Source organism: Anabas testudineus, chromosome 22 (genome assembly GCF_900324465.2).
Source record: "Anabas testudineus chromosome 22, fAnaTes1.2, whole genome shotgun sequence".
Taxonomy (NCBI): Eukaryota; Metazoa; Chordata; class Actinopteri; order Anabantiformes; family Anabantidae; genus Anabas; species Anabas testudineus.
In genome coordinates, this window is record NC_046630.1 from 14,406,503 (window position 1) to 14,420,772 (window position 14,270).

Below are 14,270 nucleotides of genomic sequence, written 5' to 3' on the forward strand. Positions count from 1 at the left end.
AGAGCGCGATCCTTTGCGCACGTTCCAGTCAAACACTTTACCATCACCCACCCCCCCACCCACCCCCACCCAGGTCCTCTCCCCGGTGTCAGGTGGGGAGGTTGCGATTGAATCCGTTGCATAACGCAAAAACAAAGACACAAACAAATAAACACAAACTAAGCAAACAAACTGATTCAGGCTCACAAGCATTTTTTTTTTTTTTACAACCCGCGGATTCTGGTGTTTGCATGAAATGTGCTAGATTATTGGATTATGTGTGCAAATAACAAACGAAAGTCTTGGCAGTGTGATGCAATCCAATATTGCACACTGGCCTAACAAACTACCAAAGAGTTGAATCAGCACATCTGGCAGGACTGCACAGGTGTTCATTAATATTGCTTCCCTGTTGTTGAATGCAATGCAGTGGATTTATTGTTCATCAAAGAATAATATGATGCCTGCAGCTATATAGCAAAGGTTTTGCTTTACACATGCCAGAGTGCAACCAGTGTTACCGTGGGCATCTCTATTGATGTATAAAGATGTTTTTGTGATTTGTATTTAAAGTCGTATTGTAGAAATGGCTTACAGTGACTGTGAGTGTGAGTGTATCTGCCCTCTAATGCTTTGATAACCCCACAGGTCAGAAGTCACCATTGACCCAATCGGGAGCATCAGTTTAAATAGTGACCCAGAATAATGATTGGTTAACGCTCTGATCTAAATGAATGATTGACTACTGCCCTGACTTGGAAGAAGCAAGCCCACGAGCATACTGCAAGATCATTGATCCCGATTGATCTAATATAGCATGAAACGGTGGGGCAGGAAGGTAAGGTGAAAAAGACAGAGATAGAGACAGTTTGACAGGAGAGGGAGACAAGGAGAAGGTGGTGACCAGAGGGGAAAGGAGCAGAGGGCAGAGAAAGAAGCAGAAGTAATGCAGAGGGAACAGAAGCATAGAAGGTAAAGTTGGAAATGACGGATGGAAGGAGATTGGATCAAGAATGGGAAGAAGGGACACAAGGACAGGATATAAGGAAAGGAAAAACAGTTACACAAAAACAATATGTGGAAAGGAAGCGGATGTGTCTTCTTTGAACAAGTTAGGGTATTACACAAGAAATATATTTTACTGAAGGAGGTGGAATAAAACTAGAAAAATGTGGAAAAAAAAAAAAGAAAAGAAAATTGCATTGAGAGGAAGATTCAAGGTGAGATGTAAAAGTGAGTCTTTAAGAGGCGTCACAGCTGTGAGATACCAGGCAGCCACGTGCTGCATAGGACTTCCAGTTTCAGCAGCATCTTATTCTAGACATTTCTCCATGAAAATCACTGCATTGTATTTTTGTTTTTTTATTTTATTATTTTACAGTTTTGAGAAATACTTTGGATAAAATATCAACTAGTTTCATCTGGGTAGAGGCTGTGACGTGTGGACGTTAGTGTATGTTATATCTAGAAAAGAAATATCCTAATTATTTCTAATAATAAGTGAGATGAGGACCATATATTATATGATACTGTAGGATTTGCTCACACATATACATTACATTTGTCCTTCTAACTTTCCTGTCTCTTCCTGTGTTTTTTGTACCTGCCAACCGTCCTCCTGTCTTCCTGCTTATGGACTCATCTGATTTCACATGCCTGTTCGCCTGCCACGTCGGTACACGGATGAGCTTGCTTCCTCCTTTGTCCTGGTCTGCATACCAATCTGACCCCATGTCTGACTGAATATTCATCCATGTCCCAATGTGTCAACTCTGGTTGTGTGACGCGCGGTCCATTTCCCTCACCTGTCTGCTTTCCCGCTGAACGGTCCACCTGTCTGCCTTCTTCCTGTCTTGGCACGATTGCGTAACCGTCTGCATGTCTGTCGCTCTGCCTCCCTGCCCACCCGCCTGTCTCTCACTTAGTCTGCTTGCTGTACAGTGATGCAGCAGACTTCACTGACCCTTACACCTGCCAACCAAATTCCTCCATGGTTCAATTCCCCCTCCAGCAGGAGGGCTTATGAACAGATGAAACCTGAAGGCGCAAAAGACATAAAAATTCAAGGTTAGAGCACCTATTAGACACACACCTGATCACACAGGTCTAAATACACCACAGAGATCACACAGACACAAATCCTGCCATGCATGCAGGTAGACTGATTTACATGAACTGATACTGTACAGGCCACTGCATCCTGACTTTTGCAAAGCTAAAAAATATAGCTCAAAAGAGGAACGGTGCAAAAGTGAAACAGCTGTTTCACCTTTGAACTTCTTAAAAATGATGTCATAAACAACAAGCCATTTTTTATGGATCATGAATGTTCAGCAGAGGTGTCTGACTTTGCAGCTTGGCCATATATTAAAAGCTATTGGCTCTTGCAGTGTGACCAACACATAGCTATTTGTATTACTCTGGTTTGCATGAAAGCCTTGATTAAGTCGAGCCAGCATGAGCAAGCACCTGATATTTAATCCCTCTCAGTCGGCAGACACAGCATCAACTATCCCTATTGTTGAAAGGAATTATACAAATATCTCGTCTTGTCATGCACACAACGATGCACTCTCTACTTTGCAGCAAAACCTCAAATGAAGTGATTTAGCCAAGCTAGGCGTTCGGTGTTAGAAAGAAAAACAATATTTCTGTTAGTTCAACAATCCATGATAAGGCATGCACTGATTGATGAAGTCATGTATATTCAGCAGGAATCAGACTTAGGTAGAGCGCACAAACAAGATTTAGATTCTGATCCTTTCAGTCACAACCAGTGTTTTCAGAAAAGACGGAGAAAACAGAGAAAAGCAAAGACATAAAAACTGATGCTCTTGCAATCAATGAGTCCGACACGGTGTGACTTTAAATTTTAATGCACTACTCTGCCAAGGTTAAACATTGGAAGCCAAAAAAACTCACTGCAGGTATACACATATTCATTCCTTTTATTGCTTATTCACCAAAGCTTGAACTCACTAATGCTACAGTGTGCAACAAACTGATAAAAAGACTACAGGTTATATTACATCCTGCACATCAATTGACCAAGGGGCTGGGTCAGCACTGTATGTCACAATTCATGTACAGAGTGTGTAATACCAAATTCACTGCTTATTATGTGTTGAGTGACAGCTGTTCTCTAAGTGGAGAGAGAAATCTAGATGTATTTCTTAGCTACAGATAGCTTTTTATGTTATCACTTCTAAAAAACTGCACTATAAAGAAGAGCTGTGTTCATTCTTTGAAAATGACAGGGTGTTAATGATTAAGTCTAGGTCACAGGACACATAAAGTCAATACAACTGCCAGTAAAATGTGCTCTCTTGAATACACATGCCCCAAAAATGTGTTCCCTGCCAAAGTGATGATTTCAGAGGAACTGAAAGAAGGTGAAGAACAAGACAGCGTTTATACAATAGCAGATGGGAATGATTTGGATCCAGTTTCCTAAATTACTTTGAAAGTCTGGAGCGAGTCATCTGTGGGTCACATGCTCGTATTTGTGTTGAGATTAAGTGAGAATGCAGGGAGACATTTTGAGAAAAAAAAAAAAAAAACACCAACAGAGATGAAGAAAACACACACACACACAAAAGGGGAAGAGGAGAGGAAGAGGAGTGAAAAGGGAAGGGCATCTTTCTTTTTTAAAGAAGAATTTCTTCTTGTTTCTAATCAGCATTAAACTACAATAGTCACCACACTCCAAAGCTCTATTTTATCTTACAGACAGGCCGTCTCTGACAGTCCCCCTTCAGACCATTGCTCCAGATTACAAAACCCCGATGCGGAACAGGAGAACAATATCTTTGTTTTCAGCCGGTCACCCAAAGGACAGCATGATACCACACAGACCAGGAGCTGGGGAGGGCTGAGTCCGGTTGTGCCGTCTTTTCTGCCTGATCATGTCTCGTCTTTTTCCCCAAATTTTCTGCTGCATCCATCGTCTGTATTTTTCATATGATTGTGTGTGTTACACTCAAGCGAGCAAACATTGCACAATAACAACAGTATAATGACTGGAAACTGAACATTACGTCACAGATATTAAATATTACTATTATTATAAATATTTAAAAACAAAACAAAACAATTGCACCAGGGTGAATGGTTGACTGTAGTGGTTTAGAAACAAGTAGAGACTCTACCTAATGTTTCCTAGGTATGATAATAATAACTAGCATACTGAGCTGACACAAGGTAGTAAACTGTTACGTTAATGTTCAGAGACATTAGCATCACTTCTGAGGGATGTTAAACGATTGCAGCAGATGGGTTAAAGCTCTTTGATTGCAGGGGAAAAAGTGGTGGAGTCAGGCGAGAAATTAGCCCAATTATTAATTTCCTCACATCCATTTAGAGTTCAAGGATGCTGGCGTGCCCAAGTGGAGTCAAAAGATTGTCTGTGAAAGGAGACTAAAGTCACTTTCACTGTGACCCATTTTCTTAGCTTTGCCTTCAATTCTTTCCTTTTCTAATTGCGCTGAGTTTGCTTTTAAAAGAAATGTCTCAACCATACAATTCACACTCGGCAAGACCTGCAACACTTACTGAGGAAATACTGTACCTACATCAGAACAGTGCCGTTTCAGCATCTGAAAAGAAAAAACGAGTATAAAAAATAGTATTTATAGACAAGTAATTTGTACAGTAATAGTGAAATCCATCTACTGGCAACACTTGGTGCCAGGTCACAGTAGGGAATAGTTACAGCATGCCTCTTGCCCGTTGACAGCTGGGATAGGCTCCAGCACTCCCGTGACCCTTCAGTCCCCCTTCAGTGTGCACAAGAAAGGGGACCGCCAATTTTAAAGCAGCGGTGGCATGATGCAGAGTGTTTTGTGTCCGTATACGTAATTTTTAACCACTTGAAAACCATTTTTACTTGATTCACATGAAGCATTTAAAAAAATCTTGTGATCTGAAATGCCAGGTTGTGATCTGTACTGTACTGTGGGTAATTGCTTCTGCAAGCATCAGCAATAATCAATACCTCTTACTCAGTAAGATGCTTATTACACCAACTCATATGCATTTTCATTCATCCAGCAGACACAGAGACTGACACAGAACAGATTCATCCCCTTGATGCTAATCTCACGCTGACGCTAGCTTCATGCTAATCTAATATGTCGTTATCTGTTCAGAGGCCAAAGCTCTTCATATGAACAGAATGCTTATATCAACTCCGGGATTTTCTAAATAATTTTATGAACAATATACTAGTGCAACATTGTTGTTAGGTGAGAATTGGGCTGTGGCTTTTGAAGAACTTGTCTAGCATAATTATTGCACAATGTCTTATACGTTGTTGTGACCGCTTCTCAAGGACAGAGAAACCATTGAAATGTAAAAAGTTTTAAAATGTTTTCAGCACAAAAGTCTTGTGAGTGGTTCATAACACCAAAACTCTGCAGACTGAGAAGAGGCAAATACACCCACACACTCTTGATCAGTTCAACTCACTTTGTTCAATAATAACTGTAGTATACATGATTTTCATCTATGATTTATTTACCATTCAAATAGATAAAGTCCAGACTGCTCTCATAAGCCAGCTCTTCAAAGGAAGTCAAAATCTGTACATTTCAACGTGATTCATTTGCCTCATTTGAGGTGTAAAACAGAAAAACTCCAGCAAATGATCGTGTGTATATGTAGATACAAATACATTTAAATACAAATACAAGTACAGTATAGATACAAATTATTTTGTAAAGCAGGTGCATGGTGAGGGAAATAAGGATAGGACTTATTAGCCATGGTGAATCCCAGAGGTGGTGTTGCCTGTGGAGCCTGTGGAAGATGATGGATTGCTTGTCATGATGGAGGGTTGTCCAGGAGAGATGGGATACACAGCACAGCACAGAGCTTATAGCCTGACATGTCCAAGCATACTGTATATGATTAAGAAAAATGTTTTTAAGTTATCTTTTAGGTTGTTTACCTAGTGACTTCATGGCTTATTTATTATTTAGCATCGCAGGCAAATAAGAATTCATCTATTGATTTGGAGGATTGGAGTTTTCTAAAATATAGGAATTGTTTTTGTACCCTTGCATAGTATTTATGACCACACAACAACCACATCCGGCAAGAGAGAAGTAAAAGTAAACATAGTTGCAAAATAAATTAGCTGAATGCTAGTGGGGCAAGTAGAGAAAGGTTGAAGAGATAACGTGAGAGGGAATTTTGGAGAGAACGACATACTGTAAGATTCATAAGATCTATCTGTCTGAAAAGTATCCTTGAGAGGTATTTTCACAAAAGTACAGGAAAATCAGTACTACATTGGCAGGTCAGTATGGACGAGGATCGAGCCTTTCTGAAAAGTTGTGTTGGGCTGCAGAGTTGAAGCTGATGGGTTTGGGCCCAGGGCATAGGGCGTGAGCACGGCTTCGACGTACTCAGGTGTCAATCCCTTTCCACTGCTGCCAAAGGAAGGGTTCTATGACACAGGAGATTTCAGTGAGGGTGAGGCTGAACCTGACTGCAGTGTTCTGTATTTTTGTGTGTATTTGCAGTCTGCTGTGGTTCTTTTATTAATAACATTACCACATGGCAGAAGTCTAAAATGAATATTTTCAGTATTTAATATTTTCTCCCTAATAAGTCACTCACTGCCGGGAGAAAAGCTCAATCTTTTGGCAGATTCAGTCTGCTACATATAACAGCTTTCGGGTAGCAGAGTAAAGGTTTTAAGCCCAGATTTTCATACTTAACTTTTTTAGTTGGGCTACAAAAGGCCACAACCACCACATACAAATTTACATTTTTCATGTAAAGCAAAATAAAGATAAAGTCACACACGAGTTGTTGACTTTTGATTAGAATAGATAGATGTGATTTTATTCTTGGATGGTTTTGTTAATCTGTTTATTTGAGAGAAAGAGGTTGATTCGACAGATGTTATGGCACAGTCATGTGTCTGTGTTAGTGATACTCCCAAATGCCCTACCAGCCTTATCAGTGTTCATGTGCACTGTATGTACAAGTGAGCTATAGAGTAGTTTCCGTGATCGAACGTGACCAGCACACAATATCTTACTGTTTTCAGTTGATAATGAGAGATTGTTTATCCAGACAGATTGACATTGACAATAAGCACCATCCCATCAGCTAAAACTAACACAGCTGTCTGGCACTGTGAACCCATACCGTGAAATATTTAATTGGTGGGTACGCTCAAACTGAGTAAAATCACGCCACGGGCTTTAGCGACTTATTTAAAGGTCATATACGGCAAAGAAAAATGGTACATTATGTGCTTATTTAGCTGCAGTAAAACATCTAAACCCAAATCATACTGAAAACTAAAGAATAATACCATATCATTTTAATCATTTTAATACCAAGAGCAGAGCAGTTGTGCTGCGCTTATGGCCCTAGGCCACAATCTGTGCATTTATCGGTCCCTAAACTTTACCATACCTCTATCAACTGCTCTTTAAACAGCCAAAACATGTGTGTTGCCAAAACATTCTCCGCCATCTATGCAATAGAGAGCAGCATAACCTCTGCCTTTGAACCAGGGAAAGCATAGTCAATTTTCTACCCCAATTTCTCATCATTACATAATGTAATTTTCACTAAAAATAGATGCAAACCCGAGTGAGCTGATCATTCCACATAAAAAATACCTGCACTGACACAGACACACATTATTAGACATATTCCCTCATCAACAGATCTGACTGGTTAGAGTCTTACCCTGCCTCGCACCCACTGTGCTATTGTGATTTCTCACTCATCAGGTGTCCATGTGAATGATTCCAGGCATGAAATTCAGTCCATCAGCCAGACACAGGTTTAACAGAGAATAAAATAGATTTTTTTTTTTTTGTCCCACAGAGGTGCTGTGGAAACAGCCAAATGATGAGGTAAACAACGGGAAACAGCTTTGGGATGATAAGTTGCATGTAAGCCGTGAAAGCTGTCTGGGATGCAGCTGAATTGCTTATTTCTAATGAGGCAAGGGTGAATGTAGCATGCCACTTGTAAGACGGGACTGAAAACACATGCTCCAAACTGAAGCTGTTTTTGTATGCACCTGAATTCAATCTACTTTGTTAAATGCAGTGGACAAAGCAAACAATTAATTAAAGCTTGAGGAATAATTGCAAATCTAACTAACTAGTGTTTTTATTAATTTGATTGACGCTGATAAAGAAATGTACTGAAATTAACCTTGTTAACACGGCAAGGGGATGATAATGGATCTTTTTCAGTACAATGGTCAAACTGTATTTGGGGGTGAATGTAGTAAATGTAGCATCAGTGTTCAAAAAAAAGAAAAATACCCAGAAACTGTTGCAGAGGCGATGGTCTCTTAACGTTTTAGAGGAAAACATAATCAAATCATTATCTGCACTACTTAACTGTGCAAAATTCTGTTCAACATGAATGGAGAGGCAAGTGACATTTACAGATGACTGGGCTGCATGCTGGAGTGTCAGTCAGCAGGTGAGACAGAGGGCTGCTTTGATTGGGCTGCTTTGCATAAAATTCTTATTACAATTAAATATGCACTTAAGAAAATGAAGTTTTGCAAACACCATAGTGAAGTTACTGAGCAGTGAACGCTGCCAGATGAGTCATCTGTCACTATTCTTAGCACAGTTTAGAAGTTCCCTGACACAAAGCCACACAGTTTGTTTACAACAGTGGCTGAATATGAACAGAAATCATGCTGTAAAGTCCTTATTCGAGTAACCTGCTTTTTTTGGCTCGAAAACTACCCCCAACAACCTTTTGATTCAGGGACTCAAAGGATCCAACAGTAGCCTCTTTCACGGAGCACACCAAGCAAGCAATTTCACTTGATCGCTTTCTTTCTTCAGTCCGCGTTCGCCCGATAACACGGCTCCTGAATGCTCATTTTCCACATGTGACTCAAATCTCTGAGCAGAGCACTGAAGTGTCCTCGAAAGAGAGGTTTCAAACAGAGCTTTGCTCACACAATAAAGACATGATCAAATAAAGGGTCATGAATTGCTTTTTGTTGTCTTTAAGTTGATTTTCATACTCTGGAAAACAAGATTTATAGTTTGATGGGTAAAACCTCTGCTACAACTCTAACCTGAATAAGAAAGGAAGCTGGCAACCACCCAGACTGCTGTATGGGTTTGGAGTAAACACCACCAGTGCAGGGTTAAGACTTTTATTATGAAGAGTGTATTTTTCTGGGGAAAGTTTATTCCGACTGACACCCTTAGGGGCTAAGTAAATGTTAATAAATTCAAAAGAACTGAATAATCATCATTTATTCTACAGTAACCTGAAGCAATTTGCTTCAGATTGGGAAAGTCCCCTGTGTGAGTGCATGAGGGGTCGTATAACGAATCACTTACAGATTATGAAAAGGATGTGTGGTGTTGCAGTCATTAGTCATTAGCAAAACTAATTTGTTACAGTTAATTTAACAAATAACTGAATTGTGGAAATTAATAATTGTGAAACTAACTGTTAGACAAAAGATCCTGTGGCTGTTTGTGACCTAACACCAGGACAATTATCATATTTCCTTTGCTCAGTTATATCATATTTTAACCAAAAGTTCAGAAACGGCTAAAAAGGTAAAAAAAAAGTCTAAAATCAGCAATGAGGAAAATAGTAGATAACAATGTTATAGTGCATATTATCACTCTGATACACCTAGCTGTTAATTATTCTTGATTCACTTGCAGAGTTTTGTTGGGGAATTTGCTAATTAATAAAATAAACTGCTTGAATCTAGTAAAAAAATGTTTTAGTCAGACTCTAAATTGCACTTCAAAGAGGAGGTCATGGAATTTAATTCAGCCTTTCGGTAACTAAAATGTGCCTCTAAACAAGCTTTCAGGGTTTTCTAAGAAAACCACTTAAGCCTAAAACTGCCATTCAAACTCATGACTCGCCTCGTTACCGTAGGACACCTATTCTTGTAATCAGTGTTATGTAGCACTACACAGAAGCAATTGAAAGTGCTATTCACACGTTTTATTTTACCATCCATCCACCAGTTGCAGTCACTGAGTTTCCTGCCATTGCCCTCAGACCCAGTTGTAAATCTGTATCTATGATAATATTTGATATCCTGTTTACTGGTACCATGTTGAAAACTGTATTTACTTGTTTACCAATGGTATCCATCAATCAATCTCCAGTTTACACATCATGAATGTGTAATCATTTTTTTTCTAGCAATTTTTATAAAAACACATTTATGAAAAAATTGAAGATATTGGTGAATGAATCAGATATTTGTGTTGGTAGAGCCAAATAACTGATTAAATAAACGAACAAATCATAATCTGTCAACTAGTAAATGGCATTTCTGTGACCGCATCACAGCTGTGCTCATATTTAGTAACGGCACTCACTCTTGTGTGATATTGATTGAAGTGTGTAACATCCAGATGTTGACTGGTTGTATCTTCAAAGTTCTGTAGAACAAATCAAGCAGCTTCACCTAAACCTAATTCTTCAGGTAAAGAGAGGCACACACTTAGAAATGGCATTAAACATCCACACCAAGCATAGAAAGGTACAAGAGGCACTTGCTGCAAATGTCACATCGTAATAGTGATATACTGCACTGAATGTAACCAGTTATGCAAATGAGGTAATTAATTAATTTGGATAATACTATATGTCAATCTGTCCTCACACAGTCTGTATCTTTGAGCAATTAGCAATTGCAGTAGTTCCAACCCAATTGTTTTCCCTCTAATCAATATGCAAATGCTTGCAACAAGGTGCTCCAAAATCTAATCAGGTCATCAGATCTGTTAGGAGAATTTGTGGTGTCAGTACGAAGACCGCGTTGTTCCTTAAGTATTGTGTTGAATATTAATTTCCTGTATGAAGTCCACAATGTTAGGGTGCATAACTGAAACCAGAGGAAGACACAGTTACAGTACTTTACATTAAATTACAGATCTGCAGCAAACACAACTGTGCTGCTGAGTGTGTCAGACGCATGCAGCTTTCCAGCATTCCTGGCAAGTGTGGCTTCCAATAAACAAACACAATGGTAGTAAGCAGGTCAGAGTGTGGCGATGTTTATTGAGCGAAAGCCTCAGTATCAGCCTGTCTCTGTGAAATCAGCTAAATAATCCAATAATATTTTAGACCCTTTTATTTTCGAGGAGGCACTGGAGTCAGCATTTTGTTCATTCCTCAAACTTTTCTCTATTTTCTGTTGTTGTAGAGGCAGGGGATTACTGGCTCAGTCGGGGGCCCCCTCGCTGAGGTATTACACCACAAGCTGGCCTGAAATGATCCGCTCCTCTCGCACTACTAACTTTCCTCGAATCCCCGTCCACATGTTCCTGTATGTCACTCTGGCTGTCTGTCTCTGCCCATCTCTGAAAGTTATGCTGTAATTTCACTTTTACTACTTATTACTATCTTATACTGTATATCCTCCATTCATCATAAATCTCCTTTCCTTCATCCTCACATCATTTTACACTACGCTACTCCAATTTGCCATTTGATCCCATCCATCCATCCATCCGTGCATAACAAGTCAGTGACAGAGAAGGAGGAGAAGGAAGGCAGGTTTCTGTCTCCACTGTCACTATTTGATTGCTCTACTTTGTCTATTTCAGTAATAGAGCTATCACAAACTTACAGGGACTTAATGAGGCAGCAATTAACCACCAGCCACCACAAGTTGTGTCTGGTAAGCTGATTTCAATTCTGCACTTGTCCACATGCGTTTGTACCATTAATAATTGTTTGCCTGCTCTAGATCATTTTTCAGACAGTGGATGCATGTGAGAATATACATGTACATGTGTGCCATCACTTTGACCTTCTCATACTAGTCCTCATCCATCACCTCAACAGTTTAAATTGTCCTGAAAAATGCATAAATCTTTAGCAGATTGAATATCTTGTTATTTCTCCTAAATAACAGCCTATGTGGACATTTCAAAGAAAAAGGAATTGTCTGCACACTGGGAAAAAAAACCCAAACAACCTCCCTGCTATGTTCCAACCTATGTGATCTTTTTCGGGTAAAGGTTTCTAATTTAATGGACAATCCATTTTCTTTCTCTTTGATTGGCGTTTCTTTTCCTTCACCTTTCATATTTTGTTTGCTTTAATTTCAAAGAAAGTAGGAAAAAGTAGTAATTATTGTTTTGCTCACAGTGAGCTTGGGCGCAATTTGTTAACTGATTATTCAAGTTCAATTTATATTTGAATGTAAAATGTTTTTATATTAGATTTTTTCAGATACAAAGTTAAAATAATTAAAGAATTTACAAAAAAAATTAACATTTTCCTCAGCACACCACAATCATTCATATTTAACTGCAACAGATAAATGATTTCCAGTTGTGCATTGATCTATAATCTAGTATTCCTCCAAACTGATGTTTAGTACAGAGAATTAATAAAACAATAAGGAAAATTTAATGAGGGGGAATATGTGTCAGAGAACTGTATGCAATCTGTACTAACGGTAAGGATCATCCACTGTTTTCCTCTGACCTTTGTGTGACATTGCTGTGATAGCATTATATCCTATGACATCCTACTGAGTGAATTATACACAGTGAATTATACACAGTGAATTATACACTCCGTGAACAACTTCAGAATATTTTTACATGTGCTTGTTCTTTATTCCCTTACTGTATATTTCTCACTCCCAGTCACACTACCTCTTCTATTCATTTGCTTGAAAAGCCTGTTGATGTTGTTTTTGCTACATGTTGTTATTGTATTTTGTTGCCAGCTGTTCTTTTCTCTTTCCTCTTTCCACTCACCCCAACCAGTCATGGCAGATGGCCGCCCACCCTGAGCCTGGTTCTGCAGGAGGTTTCTTTCTCTAAAGTAGTACTACTAGTGCTGCTCAAATTGGATTGTTGGGTTTTCTACATATTTCTGCATACAATTATACTTTGTAAGGTCTAAAACCTTACACTTTAAAGTGCCTTGGTGCTATACAAATAAAATTCCATTGAATTGATTCATAACATAAAAGACAACCCCCAGAGAGCTCAGACAGTAATGAAAAAACTTTCATAAGCTCCCAGCTCATTTTAACTCTGGAACTGTATTCTGCTTCCAGTTATGATTCAAAAGAACCTTGGTGGGTCCTTGATGTGACATCAAGTGGTTTTAGTTTAGATTATTAAATACCCAGGGCTTGGATCTCATCAGCCTATTACCCTCTCTAATTTGCAGTCAACTGTCACTTCTTGCTCTGTGTGACTTTTGGATTATTGCCATTACACCTGCTTGTACATGTTTTTTTTTTGTCAAATGTAGCAAAGAAAACAATAATCACAGAGATGATTTCCAGGACTAATCTTTATAAATTTAAATGGTGCGATGTTTTGGCAGAGCTTTCCTTTTCATTCCAGAAACTGAACTCAGCAAACCAATTTAGGTTCAACCTGTTCTAATGTGAATCATCATCATAAGATAAGATGAGATAAACTGTATTCATCCCTGAAGGTAAATTCAGGATTATTTGGATAATGCCGTGTTAATCCAGGTAAAATTACACGTTCACCAAAACTTGTACCGCTGATACAAATTAAGCATGTAATAAGAATAGTATCTTGATTAAAACCTGCCACCTTTTTGCCTACAGTAAATGTATTACTTTATTACTATTTATTATAGTTCTTTCATAGTTTCTTGTTTATTCTTAGATCACTTTAATGTGTCTTAGAAAGTTAAAACATTCAAAAGTATTCATTGGGTTAAAATTACTACTAAGGATGGTCATGTCAATTCACTTAATTACCCATTAACAAAGGGGACAATACAGAAATTTACAAATTTCTAGAGACACATTTTCTATTCTTAAGTGTATGTATTCATACAAATATAATTTTCTCAAGCAGTAAATACATTTGTTCCTTACATTATTCACTATTATGCAGATTTCCTTCCTCTTTAGACTGCTCAGCGAGTCTGATGTGCTAATAGAGCATGAATATGCAATACTTTCCATATTCATCTTTTTTTTGCAAAGTTAGGTTGACAAGAAGCAAGTCATCATGGTTTGTTATTGAACTGCTTCTAACTAAGCAAAAAATTGTGTTTTCCTTAAGTTCGTTTGATTCTTTTGTTGTATGATATGTGTTTTTTTCTTTCCCTCCTCCTTCTCCTGCTTTTTCTCATGCAAGGGTAAAACGGTGGGAGTTGTTTGGTTCAGTACTCTAGGTTATAAAAAAGAATGGCAGATGATAAATTTACAGTAAATTATGTTATTGTAAGTTTGAAATGCAGTTATGGAAACTGTTGTTAATTACAAAGGCCTTTGGTGATACTATACCTGAATA